The 17,762-nt window shown below is 44.2% G+C and overlaps 1 pseudogene; it reads left to right on the forward strand.

The window, feature by feature from the left end:
• The window catches only part of LOC135054825 (gastrula zinc finger protein XlCGF26.1-like), a 70,642-nt pseudogene extending 68,177 nt beyond the window's left edge, over positions 1-2,465 (forward strand).
• Positions 2,466-17,762: the final 15,297 nt, after the last annotated feature.

Consider the following 17,762-nt stretch of genomic DNA (forward strand, 5'->3'; position numbering starts at 1 on the left):
AATTTGACGGCAGATAAGAACCACTTGGCCCATCTAGTCTTCCCCTTTTTTTTTTATCCTTTAGGTAATCTCAACCCTTTTTGAACATTAATTCTTTGTAAAGATATTCATATGCCTATCCCATGCATGTTTAAATTGCTCTACAGTCTTAGCCTCTACCACCTCTGATGGGAGACTATTCCATTTATCCACTACCCTTTCTGTGAAGTAATTTTTCCTTAAATTTCCCCTGAACCTCCCCCCCTCCAGTCTCAGTGTATGTCCTCAAAGTGTTCATAGCGCTGAGTGATAGTTAATAACAGTAGCACCCAATGACCCAGTGATCTGGAACTGCTACATAGAGGATCAGTGTCACATACTGTGAGGGAGAGTGCACTGAGGTAAAGGATAATACCACAGTTGACATTACTCATTGAATGTTTGGTTCTCAACTAACTGCTGCACATGGTGCATACAGATCTATAACCCCACACTCGTCATTGTACAATAACTCCCCACCAGTCTGAGCTTGGTTGCTCTGAACTGTTGCCCTTTATCTTCTGATAGGGATCTCTAACTGTATGTCCACCTGGAGACTTTCTTTGTAAATCCATGGCTATAGATGTGCTACTAATTTAGCCCAAGTCTACCTCTGCACCAACATTTGTGAGTGCGGTGCAGTGTTTGGAGGAATATTGAGGTTGGAAAGATTCAATGCTATCAAGGCTTCCAGTCCTGTGATGAGGACTGGGCAATATGTATGCTTGGGGAAATGTTAATCACCAAAGTATGCTTTTTGGTTGGAGTTGTTCCATCTACTTGTCACGGTGGCTGGGCCGTTGCATTTCGCGCGGCTAAGTGGTTCTGTTCTATTTTATTTATTGTTTTATCTTTTCATCAATAGTCCTATTTGTTGCATGCACATTTGGAATTGTAATGAAGTGTTTCAAATATAGAAATTAAAATTAAACAACTGAACATCTTGGAATTACTAATAGCAAGAAAATGTGTTCTTCAGTGTAAGATTATTTCCATACATTTATTTCATTCCCGGCAGATGAAGACAAAAGGAGGCATACCGTGACGAGAGATCTACTTTTGTTTCCAGATCTTAAAATAGAAGATAACATCATACGAGATTGTCCAGGAGTAAACCCTATTACCTCAAATATACATCCGGTACTTCATAGTGCAGAAATATCATTTGATCCTTCAACTCAAAGGGAATCTTCTCTTAATAAATCAGCCATTCTTACACATAGTACAGGTCATACAGGTGATACAATCTTTCCCTGTTCTCAGTGTGGGAATTTTTTTCATCATCAATCAGATCTTATTACACATCAAAAAAGTCACACAGGTGAGAAACCATTTCAATGCTTTGAGTGTGGGAAATGTTTTACACATAAAACAGCTCTTGTTACACATGTTAGAATTCACACAGAGAGAAGCCATTTTCATGTTCTGAGTGCGGAAAATGTTTTACACAGAAGTCAGTTCTTGTTAGACATGAGAGAAGCCACACAGGTGAGAAACCATTTCTGTGTTCTGAGTGTGGGAAATATTTTATACAGAAATCAGATCTTGTTAAACATCAGAGGACTCATACAGGTGAGAAGCTGTTTCTATGCTCTGAGTGTGGGAAATGTTATATACAGAAATCACATCTTATTATACATCAGAGACGTCACACAGGTGCAAAACCATTTCCATGCTCTGTGTGTGGAAAATGTTTTGCACGGAAATCAGTTCTTGTTATGCATCAGAGATATCATACAGATGACAAACCATTTCCATGTTCTGAGTGTGGGAAATGTTTTATAGATAAATCACATCTTGTTAGCCATCAGAGAAGTCACACGGGTGAGAGGCCATTTCCATGTTCTGAGTGTGACAAATGGTTTAGACACAAGTCAGATCTTGTTGTACATCAAATTGGTCATGCAGGTGTGACACCATTTCCATGTTCTGAGTGTGGGAAATGGTTTAAACGGAAATCAGAACTTGTTAATCATCAGAAAAGTCACACTGGTGAGAAACCATTTCAATGTTCTGAGTGTCAGAAATGCTTTTTACAGAAATCAGGTCTTGTTGCACATCAGAGAACTCACACAGGTGAGAAGCCGTTTACATGTTCTGAGTGTGACAGATGTTTTTCACAGAAATCAAATCTTACTACACATCAGAGAACTCACATAGATGAAAAACCATTTTCATGTTCTGAGTGTGGAAAATGTTTCCGAGACAAATCAGCTCTTGTTTCACATCAGAAAATTCACAAAAGAGCAAAGCAATGAAGCTAGTAGAGCTACAACATGGTACATCACTGCCCAACATATAGGATATATAATGATTCTATTATTTGAAAGTATAAAAACAGGTATAGATACATTTACAGACTGTACAGTTATGCCACTGGAGGGCAAATGTAAACTGCAGATACATAGTATATTACCTTGTTACAATTAAATTACTATCAAACACAACTGGAGTGTATTAATATCTATATAGCTCTGGCATATTCTGTTGTGCTTTACAATTGAGAACACCCTGTAATAAAAAAAGACTTCATATTAACAAACTTAGGTAAGAGGGCCCTGCTTGCAAGCTTACAAGGTATGTCATCAACATAAGGCGCGGCCAGATTTCTCATGTGTGGAATATATTGCAGTTATCTCATTCTAGTAGATATCTGGATCACTCTCCACAGTAATAGCAGCGCATGTTATAAAGGGACCTCGGGCTTGTGGAGTTGGACACATTGGGGGTCATTCCGACCCGATCGCTTGCTGCAGTTGTTCACAACGATCGGGTCGGAACTGCGCTGGCGCATGCCGAACGGCCGAAGGCCGTCGATCCCTAGCAATCGCCTCTGCCTGATTGACAAGCAGAGGCGGTTGATGGGCGGGAGGGGGCGGCACAGCGGTGATAGGCCGCCGTTTGGGGGGGCGGACCGGCCAACGCAGGCGTGTCCAAACCGTGCGGGGGGTGGGCCACAGCGGCTGCGTGACATCACATGCAGCCACTGCGACCAGGGGAGGCGACGAGCAACTCCTGGCCAGCCGCAGGAGCTGCGCTGGCCGGGAGTTACTCAACAAGTACAAAAGCATCGCCACTGTGCGATGCTTTTGCACTTGTGCTGGGGGGGGGGGGGGGGGGGGCCGGACAGACATGCGGGGCGGACTAGTCCTGTGCTGGGCATCCCCCCGCATGTCTGGGAACATGATCGTAGCTGTGCTAAATTTAGCACAACTACGATCAACTGAATGACCCCCATTATGTGAGTGAACAGCAGGAGGAATATGCTCTAGTACTATGCCAGGAGAGAACACTACAACTTATGCCAGGAGATGTGGCTTCACAGTGTTTATATAAAATTCTCAAGAACAAAACATTTTATATCAAAACACAATGCCTAAATCTTGAGGTAAAGGATGCAGAGGTACTCCCATAGAAATTACTCAATGTTTGATGGGAAAAAGCAGCTTCTCCTCATGGTCCATCTTCACCTTCCATGGCCTCTCAAGATGTAGATGCCAGTTTGACTACAAACTCTTCCACAAAAGCTGTTGAGTTGAGGAACCTCATAATGGAAATGAGACACACATTTTCCGATGATTTGCAATTAGCTGTTAAAGTTAAAACAACATAGGGTGTATACTATCTCCATAGACAGAACAAATTAATTCAGGATGAAACAGAGGGTATGGAGAATTGAGAGCGTAGGAACAGGGATGGACTGGCAGTAACTGGAAATCGGGCTGGAACCGGTATTGCACTTTAGCCAGGTTGGACCTGCAGTAACTGGGAACCGGTATGGCACTCAGGCCGGGCTGGACAGGCAGTAACTGGGAACCGGGCTGGAACCAATATTGCACAGAGATGGACCAGCTAGTATCGGTATAATGCATGGAGGTAGACTGGGGTGGTACAGGTATAATGCAAGGAAGTACACCGGGCTGGTACAGGTGTAGTGCACGGAGGTACACCCACAGCAGGAACCTAGGACGCTGGCACTAACAAAGTTCAGGCAATTTGGCACAGCGTCTTTGGAGATATTTATACCCTGGGCTATTTGCCGATTGGAGAATCAGACCTGCTGGACTAGGTCAGGCTTCCCATTGGTTGTCCAGTGATCAGCTGACTCAGACCATCATGGCGGCGTCCCACGGCTGGGCCTAACTGAAGCACCTCTTACTCCAGAGACATGCTGCCGGGAGACAATGGAACACCTCTGCCCGAACAGGACAGCACAGCGTCGCGGTGAGTACCCACTCACTACGATCTGAATCCTTACACAGCCTAGTTCTACCTTTTACCATATGCATCTCTACTCCACCATATTTTCTGCATCAAGGTTCTGAGGTTAATCCTACTTGATTGTGCCAACTGTCATTTTCCAACTAGCATGCCAAGAAAATTGAATATACTATTGAAACACTCACTCCTCCTGGAGCAATACATGAACTGCGGAGTGACATTGTCTTTCTGCAGAAGACCCACTTTAAAAAGGGTGGCCATCCCTCTTTGTCCACCTGCCGATACCCTTCAGTGTAATATGCCCCAAGCCAAGTAAAAAATAATGTAGTAGCTGTTCCCATTCATAATTATGTCCCCTTCATGGTCTCTGAATCCAAAAATGATCCAGATAGACGTTCTCTTATTTTAGTTGCAAAACTAGGTCACATATATATCACCCTCGCTAATATTTAAGGCTTAGGTCAAGCTATTTGAAGATGTTCTTCACAGTCTTGGATAAACTTTACAGTGGTTTGCTCTTGGTGGTAGATTATAACACCATACTGTCAACAACCATGGATAGGTCGGTTTCTAGACACCACCTACAGCAAGCCCTAACTAAATGTATGACTGAGGCTGGTCTGTACAGTAAGCGATCACTCCTTCACACATTCAGGGAAACCTTAATATTGGAGGGCATTCTGTGAAAAAGGAGTCTTTTTCTAGGACGATGCCACCAATTTTATTTAAAAGGCCCCCTAGGTCTCTTATGAAATTTTTAGAACTTATTATCCTCTAAATAATACCCAAATGTCCCCTGACGTGATGGCTATACACTTTTTTGATAACTGCACCCTGCCTAATTTGGGACACTACCACATGTAGACACTCAAGTAAGATATTTTGGAGGAGGAAGATGTTTGCTCTCAAATCTTAGAAATCTTATGCTCCTGGTCCTGATGGCTTTGTCATGTCCTATTATAAGAAATTTGCAGGGTTACTGGATCCACGGCTGACACAGGTTTTTAACTACATTCTTCAAGGAAGCAAATTGAACACACAGATACTTCTCATTCCCACACTATAGTCATTTCAAGGCCCCACCAGAACACATCTATGGGCCTAATTCAGACTTGATTGCAAAAGCAAAATCTTTCTCTAATGGGTAAAACCATGTGCACTGCAGGTGGGGCAGATGTAACATGTGCAGAGATATTTAGGTTTGGATGGGTTATATTGTTTCTGTGCAGGTTAAATAGTGGCGGCTTTATTTTTATACTGCAATTTAGATTTCAGTTTGAACACACCCCACCCAAATCTAACTCTCTCTGCACATGTTATATCTGCTTCACCTGCAGTGCACATCGTTTTGCCCATTAGAGAAAAATATTGTTGTTGCGATCAGGTCTGAATTAGGCCCAATGTTGTTACTGAATACGGATGTGAAGCATTTTTTGCTGAAGTCCTTGTGAACCGTCTGAACAACTATATGAACTATTTATTAGTCCGTGATCAAGTAGGCTTTGTATCTACACAGCTGTTAATGTATAACACCAGATGAATTCTAAATCCCCGAGATAAATAGGCTTAAAACTCCTATTATTCGAACACTGGATGCAGAGAAGGCCTTTGGCAGATTCTTGTGGACCTTAATTCTCCACACCCTAAATATTTTTGGATGAATATTGGATGTTATTTGTATGGCCGTTTTTAAAGGTCATACCATATATCGCTTCATATCATCTGAGGTCTAGTCCAATGGACTCCTCTCATTCATATTCATGTCCAGTAATGGTAAACAAGATGCTCACTCTCACCATTGATCTATGCACTGTGTGGAGAGCCATTGGCGGCCACAGTTTGCAGGAACCCAGATGTCAGGGGTTCAAGAAGGGACTACTCAGACTCTCACTATTTGCTGATGACGTGCTATTAACCTTGACAAATCTGTTAAAATCACACCCTGACCTTTTCGAATGCTTTGGACTCTGGTATTGTCTCTGGCTATAAAACAAATAGCTCTAAATCTGAAGCTCAAGCTCTCCCATTACCTGACCATGGGCCTGATACAGAGATGGACGCAGATCACACAACCTCTGTCTTTATATGCAGCAGCTGTGTGATAATATGCTAATACTGGTTTCTTGCGTAAATAGATGCCCCCTGCCGGCTTCTGTGATCTGCAGGGTACTCAGAATGGCCATTTCAGATCCATAGCTGTGGCCAGAATAGCTACGTCGGAAGATGCAAGCAGTGGCTTCGGCACACCCGGAAAATGGGGGTGTCACACCTCCGTTTTCAGGAATGCTGTTCAGTGCCACCCCTCCCTGGCTGCAAAAGCGTTGTAGTCTGTCAGGCAGCATCTCAGGGGCACTGCGATGATGCAGAACGGGTCCTCCGCACGTGCGGTCTTCCCACCATCATGGTTGTATGCAAACCATTGGGTTTCCGTACAACTATGAATAAGGCCTCATGCCACTAATACCCTAAAGCTGAATTCCCTTTCCATCTGATATTTGGGAATCCAAATGACAAAGCAATATACTTACCTGGTTTAGTCCCGAGATTGGTTTTTTAACCTTGGGGGCTGAACTTTCAGAAGAAGTACTGCTAGAAGATAGAAAAGCACATCCCACAGTGAAAACAATAGGCTGAGATTTTTGTGCCGAATTTATAGTATTCGGTGGACTCTCAGCAGATAAGACGGGTGACTTAGAGGAACCTGAACCAATTTCTTTGGAACCATATTTCTTAATAACTGCATCACTGAATGCCCGACCATCCTGAAGAATTGGATCTTCAGTTTTAATTAAGTTGGATGCCCATTCAAAAGGCTCCCCTCTAAAGGAGTATATCAGATAGAGCACAAAGTTCTCTGAAGTGATGTCCAAAGATGGTCTAGACAGCATAATGGTGACGTAGTGTTTGGTGAGCGCAAGAAATTGGACTGAGTCCCCATCAAAGACTATAGATGTTGAGATATCCAAAGAGTCAGGATCTGCTTCATTCCCATCTGACTGACTGGAGTGCATTGCTGGGACCAGGTCACTACCGACCTTACTCGAGGCTGTGGCCTTCGGGACCCTCTTTGGGGCAGTGGCCTTTGGGAACCCCTCTGGGGCAGTGGCCTTCAGAACCCCCTCTGAGGAGTGGCCTCGGAACCACCTCCGGGGTCAGCACCTCAGACTCTCACGCTGGGACCGGATCGTCAGACTCTCTCACAGAGACCGGAACATCGGACTTTCTCACAGAGACCGGAACATCGGACTTTCTCACAGAGACCGGAACATCGGACTCCCTCTCTGGGACCGGACCATCGGACTCCCTCTCTGGGACCGGACCATCGGACTCCCTCTCTGGGTCCGATGGTAGATAACAAATTAAGCAGCAGTACCCAAAGTTGGAGTGCAGCAAAGAAAGCTAATAAGATATTAGCATGCATAAAACGGGCAATTGATGCAAGGGACGAGAGTATTATAATCCCATTATATAAATCACTAGTGAGGCCACATCTTCAATACTGTGTGAAATTTTGGGCACCATATTACAAAAAGGATATCCTGGAGCAAGAAAAGGTTCAGAGGCGGGCGACCAAACTAATCAAGGGCATTGAGATGCTGGAATAAGAGGAAAGGCTTGCAAGGCTAGGCATGTTTACACTGGAAAAGAGGAGACTAAGAGGGGACATGATCAACCTCTACAAATATATAAGGGGTCAATACACAGAGCTTGGGAGGGACCTGTTTTCTATAAGATCAGCACAGAGAACACGTGGTCACTCGCTTAGGTTAGAGGAGAGGCGTTTCCGCACATTGAGGCGAAAAGGTTTTTTCACAGTAAGGACAATACGTGTTTGGAATTCCCTGCCTGAGAGAGTAGTAACGGTGGACTCAGTCAAGACCTTTAAGAATGGGTTAGATAAATTCCTATTGGATAAAGATATTCAGGGTTATGGTGCATAGTCACGCATTATAGTTAATATAACTAGTCCTAACATAAAAATAACTAGTCCTATAATAAGACTGCATAGGAGACCACAAATAGGTTGAACTCGATGGTCAATTGTCTTTTTTCAACATTAGTTACTATGTAATAATTATCGAGACTTCTTCCGGGGTTATGGCCTCCGGGACTTTTGCTGAAACTATGACCTTCAGAGCCTCCACTAAAGCTATGCCTCTTGAGTCCTTGGGAAGCGACCTCTAGAACCCTTCCTGGGGCTGTGCCTCTCGAGACCCCACCTGGGGATATTGCTTCAAAGATCCCTTATGGGGTTGTGCTTCTCGAATTCCCTTCTGGAGCTATGGCTTTAGATACCCTTTCTGGGGTTGCGCCTTTCAAGTCCCTACATGGGGTAACCGCTTCTGAGACCCCTTCTGGGATTGATACCTGAACCATTATATCCGATGCCCCTCTTGGATCCTGAGCATCGGGCACCGCTCCAGGACCCTAAGCATCGGGCACCGCTCCAGGACCCTGAGCATCAGGCACCACCTCAGGACCCTGAGCATTGGGCACCCCTCCAGGACCATGAGATTCCACTACTGGGGTTTGCAACTCTAATTCAACAGGAAAGTCAAAAGATGACAGAAACATTCTCCTTTGATCCTTGAATCTATAATGGGGCTCCCTAGCCCAAGGACCCAAATTATAGGACAGAGTGCTTTTTAGTGTGGGTTTCGTGACTAGTACCTCCAGTACCTCTGCCACAGTAGAGATAGGAGTAGGTCTTGAATCCTGACTCAACTTGGCCAGAGGGCAGGACTTGTAACCACATTTTGGCCTGTGCAAATCACAGGTCTGCAGAAAATGGCCTGAACCCCCACAATATAGGCATAAATTTAAGTTTCTGCGATCCTGATGCTCCTCTTCTGAGAGCTTGGGCCGCAGAAAACTTTTAAACCTTTTTCTCTCCAACCAAATCTGAGGATTCTCTTGTCACAATATTGTGAGCAAGAGTCTCTTTAAAGATAGATGAACTCTCAACAAATTCAGGCAGGATAAGCAAAATTTTGGTCAGAAGGTTTTGCAGTTGCTTTAAGGATTGCTGCAAAACTTCCAGCCGCTCAGGTTTCAAGGCACTGAAAGCAGAGTTCAGGGCTGAGAGAGATGCCTGCGGGGCTTGCATAGTTGGCACAGGAGGATTTCAGGCTAGAGAGACAAAACTGGACTAGACAAGGCTGGACTGGATTCTGAACTAGACAAGACAATGCTGGACTGGATTCTGAACTAGACAAGGCTGGACTGGATTCTGGACTGGATTCTACCAAAAAAAGAAAACAACTCTGTTTAGTTTTGTTCTTTGTTGTACAGCTGGTGATACTGTTATGTTCTCAGTACTTGGAACCCAGGAGATAGTGTGGCTGCAGAAGAGTTCCAAGTACAGATGCGTGAAGCTGTGACAGAACTGGGGTATGCAGCAATACCTAACAGAAAACCCTGACTCCGTTGTCCTTCGCTAGTGGGCGGTTAACACCTGCGAGACTATGGTTTCTTGGGCCCACGGCACCCGCGATTGAACCGGCGGAGTAGGTCTGCCCGAACTCAGATGCCCCCCGGTCTTAGTTGGTGACAAGGCATTAACCGAGACATAGAGAGAACAAGGGGCAAACTAAAAAAAGCAAACACAAAAGCAAAAGGGGAAACCACAGAAAATAATATACTAATTTATGTGCGGCGCTGCCGCCTAGAAAAACCGTAGCGAAAGTAACGCTGCCCAAATGCCAAATACAAATCCGTCGTGGTTCGGCAAAGAGCAGTGGCGGAACCTCCGCAGAAAACACAACGGCAAGATGATTAGAATAATACGGCTTCAGCCGAAAGGTGCGGCAGAGCCGCTACTCACAACACCACGGAAGGTGCGCGCAGGAAATGACCAGAACCCCGAGGCTTCGGACACCAGACCACTCCACTGGAAGACAAACTCGGAGGACAGCAGGAAACGATCCCTCAGACCGTACTCTGGAAACTGGACACAGAACACTGGAGTACACAAGCTGGATGCAGGAAGACAGGCTCTACTGGAAGATGCTGACAGGGGCCAGGAACAAGCTTGCAGGAAGCTAACCAAGAACTGGAACATACAGCATACTTGCCTACCTCACCCTCTCCATGAGGGAGAAAATGCTCTGTTCCTGGACTTTCCTGGTAATGTATGATTGCCATCACCTGTGGTGAGCTAGTTAATTGATAAGAAAGGTGTTTCACCACAGGTGATGGCAATCATACATTACCAGGAAAGTCCAGGAACAGAGCATTTTCTCCCTCATGGAGAGGGTCAGGTAGGCAAGTATGACATACAGGTATCATAACAAACTTCTATCATCAGCGCTGTACTGCAGGGCTAACTGGGTTATAAGGGAAGCACGCCTCAATAAGGATGGCTGGAAGCCAGGCACAAGGCAATGGCCAAAATACTGGCAGGTGAGGTTACACAGACAAGAGCCAGACTGCAGTACACAGACTCACCACATAATGACCAAATATCTGACAGGTAAGGCTTAACACATAGAAAACAGGCTGCAGTTACACAGACTCACCACCGGCAGCCAACAAGAGTCTTCTAAACAAGTACAAGAGAAATCCTGGCATGCAAACAGAACTATAACATAAAATTCATGAACAGAAAGCAAAACAGGAATTAACTACTGCTTGTGGTTCATAACAGTACACCCTCCTTAAGGGTGGACTCCGGACACCCCAGAAAAGCCAAGGGGAACAGAAACAGAAGTATAACATAAAATACATAACAAAATGCAAAACAAGAATGAGCCACTGCCGTGGCTTACAACATGTTGTGGGTGCAGGTGTTGGTGGACGTACTAGGATTCTTAGCCCGGGATCACCTCTTGAACTGGATCTCGCTGCGGGAACCCTAGGCAGAGAGACGAGGAACCCAACCCCAGAGGACCGAATACAAACATCACCACACATTAGGACGGTGACATATGATTTATCATTCTGGAACAATTGGTCACCGCTATGGAATTAATAGGTTATCGGGCAAATACAATTCCACCAATGAAGAAACAATGCAAATAAGAATATGCAATCATATGACAAGACAAGAATGCAAAGTCACAATGTATTAGTATACTACCTCCTTAGACTGAGCATGTACTAATCACTTGTAATATCCTAACATGTGCACACGGTAATGGCATTACATCAACTGTCACTGTAACCTGTTTCTAAACTTAAGTTAGTACTCAGTTTATAGCTACCCTAAGTAGCAGAGGAGTCAATTTAAGAGAACCCGTTGTAATCCACAGTCTTAAGGATAGCAGGTAAAGCTGGTAGTTAAAAGTTAATAGCACAGTATATATAAAGTACAGTTCCGGGGGCGTGGCTTGGACGCCATAGTGAGAGGCTTCCTGAAGTGAGAGCTCCGTACTCTCAGTACCTAAACTAGGGTTTGTACCTGTTGGAAGCCCTCCCTGGCATCCCTACACTACCCCTTTACCTTGAGGGAGAATCGCTGTGTTTGAGCAGTTCCGCGGAATCAGGGAGCCCGTTTTCGTGCTCCTGCGGGTTGCGGCCTGCCCTCACCTTTCAAGCCGGGGACTGTGGTGGCGGGGGTGGCCGGGACTACATCTGACGTCTCCACGGTTCACTGTGGAGATCCGGAAGAGGGGTGAGAGCCGGAGAGTGAAGCGGCTTATGCCTGGGGACGGCGGTTCACGCTGGGCCGCGTGTTGCATGAGGGAGCTGCCTGGAGCCGGTGAGTGGACTAGGGTCTGTGGAGAGGCCCAGAAGCAGATGCTGCGGTGACCATCTTAATTGGGGGCAATACAGGCTGCAGACGCTGCGGTGGCTATCTTAACTGTGGGCACTACAGGCTGCAGATAACAAGCAACTCTAGACGTGCACACAGACTAGCAGACGACATAAGCCCCTGTCTAGTGGCTCCAGGGCTAGTATCCCCCTCAGCTGATTCACCCTTATTCACAGCCACAGCCAGCTTTACCTTTTATACGAATAAGGAGCATTGAAGAGCCAAGTATAATTCTAAAAAAAAAATATATATATATATATATATATACATACAATATATATTTATATCAAATAATAAAAATAAATTCAGAAATACAAAATATTTGGCTACAGAATACTAGGAATTCTGGACGCTGCTGGTCAGGTTCATGCAATTTCTCGGATTCACTTATAATCTTTCCAACCTGTAGCTTGACCCTCAATACTAAGATCATTTCACTTTGACAGAAAAAATCTTCCTCTTCGTTTTCTCCACCCTCAAGTGAAGATATTCCTGTCTCTTTAACAGCAGTAGGGGGCGACTGGGTATTCCGTAATATACTTCTGCCTCCATAAAGCACCTGATAAATTTATATATATTTGTCTGATACACGGGGCGATTCAATTTTCCTTATTATTCCCATTTGAAATGTCTAACCGAAATCATAAACATCCCCAAGGGGATTCAACATCTTTCTTCGGCCCCAAACGGGGTAAAAACACTACACAACAGCCTGCCTCACTGGGCGTGGCCTCTGATGTGACACTATCTCCGTCTAGAGCAGATGTGCCCATTTCGATTAAATCGGATCAATACGATTCATTAGTACAACGCATTGCTACCACTTTCAGAGTAGAATGAAGGGCAGCGATACAAGATCTAAAGTCGGAAATCACCTCTCTGGGCACCTGCACAGACACATTGGAACACAATACGTATGATCTCTGCAATTACCAAGACGTGGTCTCTCAGGAACTCTCGGAATTGCGATCAGAAGTGGAGTTCTTACCGGACCAAGGTGAAGATTTAGAGAATCGATCAAGAAGAAATAAAACTTGCGGATCAGAAATGTTTCGGAATCGGTGGATAATCCAATCTCTTTGGCCTTTTTCACCAGCTTCTCCCAGACTTCACAGAGGATCAGTTCTTACTGGACAGAGCACATAGAGCCTTACGAGCGAAGCCCTCTGCAGGTCAACCTCCAAGAGATATAATACTAAAGATGCGCTATTATCATATTAAGACCAAAGTTTTAGATGCCTGTCAAAGTGTTCCAACAGTCTCTTACGAAGGTTCAAATGTATTAATATTCCAAGATCTCGCTCCTTCCACTTTGAGAAAGAGAAGAGAAATGCTACCAGTCACCAAAGCCCTTCGCAATTGAAAAATCCTATACAGATGGGGTTTTCCATTCTCATTGCAATTTACATTCAACGGGCGGAACCACACTGTTAAAAATCCAGAAGAGGGTATGGACTCTCTCAGAAGTTTGGACCTCTTATCGACTCCTCCGTTATCTCCAACTCACAGCTAAACAAATGGCTCGAAAGCGAAATCTCCACGGCTGGCTGAATGGTCGACAGCGTAACCTGTTCTCCAGTGAAATTTCGGACTTTTAGTTTAGACGTTTCATGGCTTCCTTATTCTTCATCTGGCTGTTTCTCCGACATAGTTGCTAGAGGTATATGACATACGGTCAACCTGCCTTTTCTCTTGTTCTTATAATGTTTTGTTTGATCTTATAAGAGTGCTGATTTTTGCCTGATCGGAGCTTAGAGGGACATCCTTGTCACTAAAACGTGATAATCTTGATAATTGCCATCCTCTCGGGTGACAATCAATGCAATTTTGGGCAATTAAAACTATATATCTCGATTCTAATTGTGGCTACGGCCCTTTGTTCCTCCCGCTCAGGTGAACATTCTGTTATCTTTATTATAGATTTCTGTGATTTCTTGAGTTATATCAAATAGGGTACAGAAAGAAAGGAAAGGGGAAATATTGTGTTTTGCACTTCAAATATTAGAATGCTCTTAGTTGTTAAACAATGAGGATACTCCAGGGGAATACCCGCCCCGCCTCCCTATTGACCTTCACAACTATGAAGGCTTTTCTCTCTGTTATACTTGTTGGCGTGCTTCCTATTGGCTTGTTATCTACACCCTACTAGCCTGCCCCCCACAGCTCAATGGGTCCTTTCTACCCAGATTGGTGTCGTTGGCTGTGTTGTTTGTCGTGTCTTTGAGACTGCGACCAGAATTAGTTTCACTGTTGGTCTTTTTTTCTGTTTTCACCCCTAAGGGTCTTTCGCATCCACTCCCTGTGCAAGTGGATTCGACAATACTGCTATTAGGATCAATGTATAGCTACCTCTTTTTCTGGTTCCCACCATGACCTTGAATATTTTGACCTTAAATGTTAATGGCCTGAACTCGCCACGTAAGCGCACCATGGGTTTACAATTTTTTAAGAAACAAAAGGCAGACTTAATTCTCTTGCAGGAGACTCCCTTTAATGATTCACACCCCTCTTTAGCAACTCGTGCTTACCCCCGGGCTCATTATTCTTCCTCTGGAAAAAACAAACAAAAAGGTACGGCAATTTTACTACGTAATATGCTAACTTACACAATAGAACAATCTTTCTCAGATCCTAAAGGTAGGTTTAATATTCTTGTTCTTCAATTAGGCCATTCATATTTGACGGTAGCCTCGGTTTATGTCCCTAGTTTGGAGCAGGGTGCCTTTCATAAAGATTTTTTCCCTAGACTTGAGAAGTTAGTCAAGGGTCGTCTGGTGATCGGAGATGATTTTAATGCTGTCCCAGATTTACATTGGGATCGCTCTCAATCCAAAAAACTAAGCCCCTCCACGATACGGGAGTCTAGGAGACTAGCAGATTCTATATCCTCACAGGGATTATTTGATGCATGGAGATTGCTTTACCCCGCGGAATGTACATATACACATTCCTCATGTTCTGCATTCTAGAATTGATCTTTTCTTGATCAATGAAGCCTCCATTCCTGGAGTATCTAGAGCGTGGGTTACCCCAATTGTGTGATTGGATCACTTGACAGTTTCCCTGTCTATATCCTCCACACAATCCCCACCTTCCTCTTTTCGATGGAGATTGAATTCTTTTCTCCTTCTGAAAAAGGACTTTGTAGACCAAACTGAAAGCTTTCTGGAAGAGTTCTTCACCTTCAACACGACTGAAGACATATCTTCGGCTATAGTCTGGGAAGCACACAAAGCCTCAATTCAAGGCCACTTCATTTCCTTGGCCAAAGCTCAAAAATTAAAAGACATACAAGCAATCAAAGATCTGGAACATCAGATCGCAGTTCTGACCACCAAGCATCAACAAACCCCTAAACATTCAATCTATAGTAGATTATTATCTCTTAAAAGTCAGTTATATCAAATTCTTTCAGCGAAGGCAGCCAAAACATGAGATGGTTACAATACAAGCTCTATGCGAAAGGGGATAAGGCAGACTCTATTTTGTCTGCTCGGCTGCGTGTTCAAAAGCAAAAAAATAGAATTATTTCCCTAATTCACTCACAACACAAACCGATCTATGATCCGCAGAAAATTGCTCACTGTTTTAAAGAGTTATATCAAGCCTTATATACTATCCCTAACTCACTCAGAAGATAACATCACTTTACAAGATCACATTGATACCTTTCTTTCCAGTTGTACACTCCCAAAACTATCTAATATACAACTTCAATTTTTAAACGCTGTTATTGCTGTACATCTGAGGAAATAAATAATACCATTACATCTATTAGAAACTCAGCAGCACCTGGCCCGGACGGCCTACCTGCCCTTTACTACAAAAAAATGTGAAAGATCTTTAGTTCCCTTCCTAGTAGGGTTTTTCAACTATATTTTGTCTGGTTCATCATTTGATAGCGCCACTACCAAACTGGAGATGGCGGTCATTCCTAAACCTGATCGTGTTCCTACTTTGTGTAGTAACTACTGCCTTATATCGCTGCTAAACTCCGATTTAAAATTATTTGCTAAAATCTGGGCTAACTGTCTTTCTGGAGTGATCCCCCACTTGGTTCATCCGGATCAGGTGGGATTCATCCCGGGCAGACAAGCCTTTGATAACATTAGACTAGCTGTAGACACCATTCTCTATTCGGATGTTTCTAAAACCCCTTCCCTTATTATGGGGTTAGATGCAGAAAAAGCCTTTGATCGAGTCTCATGGCTCTATATGGATCGAACTCTTCAACATTTTGGTTTTCAGGGTAGCTTCCTGACAGGTATTAACTCTCTTTACAATTCCCCATTGGCATGCGTTATAGTTAATGGTGTTATTTCACAATCTTTTACAATACAAAATGGTACCACAAACAAAAAAACAGCTTGGCGCTATCAGCTAGATAGAATTTGTGTGCATGTAAATTTGATCAAAGAACACTCTTTCAATCGCAGCTGTTAAATAAAGGGAGAGTACTCCACCCTTCAAAATCACAGAAAAGACACATACACCAATAACAGCGCTGATTTAAAACATACATGTGCTTTTTATTTTACACAATTAAAAACAATACTAAAAAACCACATTTAACGGTGGCTAGATCCTAAATACCGGTTACTCCTGCAAAGCATAACATAATTAGCATAATGCAATTCTGAACCTTTGTACTGGTATTCAGTCCATTAATTAATTTAAGCAGATCTAATTTGTTAGTCTTTTAGCTCTTTCTGACATAGCAGTTTCTTGCAAAGCAGTGGTTAGTTGGTAATGAAAGCTGATCAGTTAGTAGCAGCAGGTGAGGCAATCATTAGCGGTTCCCACTGAGACAAGCTTATCAATTAGTTGCAGACAGTAATCAAAGCAATAGTTGTAAATTAGTGCATGCTGTACTTTAGACAAACTACAGAAAGAGTCTGTGTTATTGGTCAATACAACCTGCTTCAGGGATCCAAGAATTAACCCTTTATGGTTCAATAGTTGGTGTCTCCCGGCTCCTGGTGCTTTTAATATACCGTTTTTAAGGGCCTTATCCGGAGTATTCCAACAATGGTCCAAGCATGAGCAGGTGAAGAAAAACTTGAACATCCGGTACCGGACAACTGGTGAAGACTCTTACGCGTTTCTCCACCTATCACTGGTTCAGCGGCTTCCTCTGAGGAAGCCGCTGAACCAGTGATAGGCGGAGAAACGCGTAAGGGTCTTCACCAGTTGTCCGGTACCGGATGTTCAAGTTTTCTCTGACGTCCTAGTGGATGCTGGGAACTCCGTAAGGACCATGGGGAATAGCGGCTCAGCAGGAGACTGGGCACAACTAAAGAAAGCTTTAGGACAACCTGGTGTGCACTGCCTCCACCCACTATGACCCTCCTCCAGACCCCAGTTAGAATCTTGTGCCCGGCTGAGCTGGATGCACACTAGGAGCTCTCCTGAGCTCCTAGAAAGAAAGTATATTTAGGTTTTTTATTTTACAGTGAGATCTGCTGGCAACAGACTCACTGCAGCGAGGGACTAAGGGGAGAAGAAGCGAACCTACCTAACTGGTGGTAGCTTGGGCTTCTTAGGCTACTGGACACCATTAGCTCCAGAGGGATCGAATGCAGGACCCGACCTTGGTGTTCGGTCCCGGAGCCGCGCCGCCGGCCCCCTTACAGAGCCAGAAGCAAGAAGTGTTCCGGAAAATCGGCGGCAGAAGACTTCAGTCTTCACCAAGGTAGCGCACAGCACTGCAGCTGTGCGCCATTGCTCCTCATGCACACCTCACACTCCGGTCACTGATGGGTGCAGGGCG

This window comes from Pseudophryne corroboree, chromosome 3, assembly GCF_028390025.1.
Source record: "Pseudophryne corroboree isolate aPseCor3 chromosome 3, aPseCor3.hap2, whole genome shotgun sequence".
NCBI classification, from domain to species: domain Eukaryota; kingdom Metazoa; phylum Chordata; class Amphibia; order Anura; family Myobatrachidae; genus Pseudophryne; species Pseudophryne corroboree.